Below are 4,493 nucleotides of genomic sequence, written 5' to 3' on the forward strand. Positions count from 1 at the left end.
CTCTCTCACTCCCTCCCTCTCAAAAGTAAACAAAAAAAATACTTAAATTTTTAAAGATGATCAATTGGTCAAGGGAAATTTTAAAACATGGAAATCCTGGTATCTGAATTTAAAAATGAGGTAATCCAAGAAGTAGTTTTTGAAAATATTGAATTCGCTTCCATTAAAGGTGAAGTCACATTTTTCCTGGTCTGAAATTTCAGTATCATGTATCATGGAACTGTCAAGAAATATCACATTGTACTCTATTTTTTTAAACAAAAGTTCAGACTTTTTCCTACTCTCCCACCAGCCTGGTGTGAACTTTAACCTCAGTCATTTTTGGAGCTTCCCATCCTAGAGCTGGGTGGAGTTCTGGAAACCACTGTGCCCCCAGACACTGAAAAGCACCCTTTGCTCCTTGGCCATGGATAGGCATATCTCTAGAATATGCTGGCCCACATCCCCTGGGGCCTTCAGCCCCAGTGGTTCTGTTCGATCTGAGGTCTCAGAGAGGCCCCAGGATCTTTGCTAAGGTTGGGAGCTTAAGCTGTGTGTGTGTGTGGGAGGGGGGGCGGGGGGTCTCTACAATTCAAGACCCTTCAGGCCTCATTCTCTTTGTCCCTTCCCTTCTCTTTGCCTTCTGGACATTTGCCAAGAGCTGCAAGAGGCTTTAATTTCAAGACCCTTTTACTTTAGGCCCTGCCAACTTCCCTGAAGCCAGGATTAATGAGACCAAGCTATCAGCCTCAAAAGGCAAGAAAGGGAAAAACAAGAGAGAAGACACAAACTAATATTTCTACTAACAATCCTGCCATGTGAGCCTCTTCTGCAGGTTCGTCTTTCTCTCCCTGGTTATCTGGAAGCAAGGCCCCGTACGCTCTCCCAGGCAAGCCTATTCATTCCCAAGGCCACAGCTTCTGCCCATGTGCCTAGGGCTCCCTGATTGGTTTCTCCGGCCCACACGTCTACACTGAGCCCCAGAACAGTATGTTCAACTGCTCAGTCAGTACCTCTGTCAGGACATCTCTCCGTGACAGCCTAAACATGCCCCATGCCACACTCTGCCTTCTCCCTCCAATCCAGTCAGAATCAGAGCAGTCCCCGGACTCCTCCAACCTCCCTGCCCCCGTTTCCGGTTCAGCCCTGAATCTCCGCCATTGCCTCTCCTTCACAGCTCTTGAATTCTAAGTAGCTCCATTTCCACCACCCACCCTCTATCAGCTACCATTATCTCTCGGCTATCGTGAGAATCTCCTCATGGGTCCTCCCTACACCCTGACATGGGTGTAGGCCCTGGTGGCAACACGGAGACAAGCTTGGAAGAGGCCCTGTGTGAAGAGCTTAAACTCTTCTTAAACTCTTCAAAGGCTTTCCACTGCTCCTGGAAGTACGCCCAAACATGTGCTGGCTCTGCTTGGTCTGGCCTCCCCTTCTCTCCCACCTCATCGCATACCTTGTTCCGTCTTCCTCCCCTGGGTGCTCTGAGCTCCAGCCACACAAGCTGTCCTTTCCTGCACACCTGTTTCTCATTTTGGTCATTTACATACTCATCTGCCTGATGATGTGATTATGGTCTGCCTCTCCCTCTAGACTGTATCTCCAGGAGAACAGGAGCTCTACATCCTCAGGACTTCACACGAAGCCTGGACATGATATGCAAATGTTTGTGGAAAAGTCAATAAATACATCACATTATTTCTTTGAGGGGTAAACCGTTCTGATGTTTCGAAGGGTATTTCTGAGGAATTTTTCTTTCAAGAACATTTGAGGATGATAGCGTCCCAGACACTGTCTTCAAGTGCTTTATATGTATGAACTCAACTAATCCTCACTTTAAGCCTAGGAGGTAAGTACCATTTTTATTTGCATTTTAAAGATACTGAAACTGAAGCACATAGAGGTCAAGTAACTCGCTCATGGCCTCAGAGCTAATAAGCAGTGGACCTAGGGTCCTAATCCAAACTTTTTGCATTGCTTCCTGTCTTTATTCAGCAAGTGTTCCTGAGTGATTGCTGGGCACCATGACAAGAATGGGCCAGGACATCTTTAGAGGACAAAAGTATAGAAAAGAGATTAATGTCTTTCAAAATGTAGACGACACTATACAGAAAATATACCCCATTTTGTCTAATCCTCTCCAGATGGATAAGCTAGGTATTATTGTGCCAATTTTGTAGATTAGGAAACTGAGGCTGACGAAGTTTGCATAGCTGGTTGAATATCACATAAACAGTATGACATACCTGGAATTCAAACCCAAGTCGGTAGGACTCTACCACCAACGCTCCTCCCGCCGAGGAACATGGCCTTCAAACACAGCTGAGACAGCTTCCTTTCCATCACGAATGGGTCAGTTGATTTATCTACTGGTTCAATGATCCACGGATATTAGTGTGATAAGAATCAGCTGGAACACTTATGAAACTCATGCATTCCTGAGTTTCACCCTTAGAGTTTGGGATGGGTCGGCCTCTTTAGTCTGCAGTTTTAAACAAGCATCCCAGATGTTTTCAGGCTAGGTGATTCCAGTCAGGTGGTTCCAGAACTTTAGCACTAAACAGAGTCACCTGAACAGGCTGGTCAAGGGAAAATCATTGGCTCCACTCCTAGATTTTCTGATTCGGAAGACCTGGGGCAAGCTGAGCATTTTAATTTTTAACAAGTTCTTAGCGATGTAGGGACCAGTCTTTGAGATCCACTAACTGTTGTAAGGCAAGATTCTGAGAGGCACTTCATTTGTTATTTAACTTAATTCTCTTTGATTCCACCACTTTTGAAGCAATTTCCAAAACATACCTGACTCCTTCCTGCCAGTCCTCCATATCCACCTTTGAGAATTGCAGAAAATAGCAGATTTGAGGGCTTAGAGAACATTTATCTTGGGGTAAAATCCTTCAGCAGCTTTACATGGAGAATCTCCTACTTTCAAAATAATATGGCCTTTGCACAAAACTCCTAAATGTTAGTTGTTTCTAGGTAGGACTGATTCTGGATAAGAAATAGCAAAAGCAGTACTTCGAGTTTTTTTTTTTTTTTAACCTATCCTGTTTAAGATTTGAAATGCACGGAGGGGCATCCACAGAGCCTGCTTGGGATTCTGTCTCCCTTTCTCCCTGCTCCTCCCCCATTTGGTCTTTCTCAAAAAAAAAAAAAAAAAAAAAAAAAGTCAACTTAAACAAAATTAAAATAAAACAAGGGAGATTCATTTCTGCTCAACTATGTGTGTGTGTGTGTGTGTGTGTGTGATTGTTTTCAATAAAATATAATTTGTGTTTAAATTTGTTTAGCTTTTAGGAACCCAAAAGGATAAAGTGTCAGACATCCCAACTTAATAAGAAAGGATATTTTATTTTTTAATTTTTTAAATGTTAATTTGAGAGAGAGAGTGAGAGGGAGAGAGAGAGAGGCAGAGAAAGAGGGAGAGAAAAAGAATCCCGTGCTGTCAGCACAGAGCCCAACGCTGGGGGCTCAAACTCAGGAACTGTGAGATCATGACCTGAGCCAAGATCAAGAGTCAGATGCTTAACCAACTGAGCCACCCAGGTGCCCTTGAGAGGATATTTTAAATCAAAATGGAAAATGGGATTAAAAATTTTAATCTTATCCTGTTCCTCTGGGAAAATCATCTTGTCTTGGGTTACCTAAAATTGCCTAAGAGGCAGCAGATAATGCATATGTGTGTGTATATGTTTTAGCCTTGATTTCCTGGTCCAAACTCAGCAAAGTGCACAAAGTAAGCAAAAAGCATATAGGATGAAGATCCCATGGTTCAGCGCCCGTTTGCCTGATGAATTTTTGGGCTATGCCAGGTAATCTTTTCAGTATAGGTGATCTATGGAGATATTTTCCATGAAGGCGTTTGGTGAATGAGTTTCTGACGAAATGTACTTCCAGACTCTAGTATCTTCAAAAATAACTCAGTCCTCTCATATTTTTGAATTAAAAAAGATTCATCTTTCTTATAGGCATCCATGAGGAGAGCTGTCAGCATTTCATCTTGAAAAATCTTTTCTAAGATCGATGTGTCCGCAATGCCTCCTCTCCTGGCTCTCCAGTTCCTCGTTCCGACGCCAGGGACTCACGCCCCCAGATTCCTGCTCTACTGTGGTCATGGCACTCACACATCTGATTTCCCTTTCTAACTCTTTAGATGCTTTATTGACTGAAAGTCAACTCAACTTCATTTATCCTCCCTTTCTCTTTTTAGTACTTTCAGCTTAAATACAAATAAAGAACTCTTCTTTCCTACAGCTATCCACAGGAAGTGAATATTTTAAAATTTATAATCCAATGTCTGCGTGTGTAGGGAATTATGTTTTTGTAGACTCTCGATGATGAAGCTTTCTGAAAATGCCAATGGGTGTTGCAGATTTTTTTTCTTTTCTCTATTAAAATAGACCCAACTTGAGAAAAATTTGAGGTCTATGGCAGAGAGATACACCTCCACTAAGTGTAAGGCTGAGTGAACTGGACTTTGAACACTCAGAGGAAGTGGTTGAGGGCAGAGCTGC

At 42.9% G+C, this 4,493-nt stretch overlaps 1 long non-coding RNA gene across 1 annotated transcript; it reads left to right on the top strand.

Moving 5' to 3' along the window:
* Positions 1-640: 640 nt before the first annotated feature.
* LOC132671699 (uncharacterized) lies at positions 641-4,166 on the top strand. Its single transcript, XR_009607223.1, has 3 exons — positions 641-814; positions 1,573-1,828; positions 3,948-4,166. It is a non-coding gene; the product is annotated as an uncharacterized LOC132671699 (long non-coding RNA).
* The last annotated feature ends 327 nt before the right edge of the window (positions 4,167-4,493 follow it).

Source organism: Panthera onca, chromosome C1 (genome assembly GCF_046562875.1).
Source record: "Panthera onca isolate mPanOnc1 chromosome C1, mPanOnc1 haplotype 2, whole genome shotgun sequence".
Taxonomy (NCBI): domain Eukaryota; kingdom Metazoa; phylum Chordata; class Mammalia; order Carnivora; family Felidae; genus Panthera; species Panthera onca.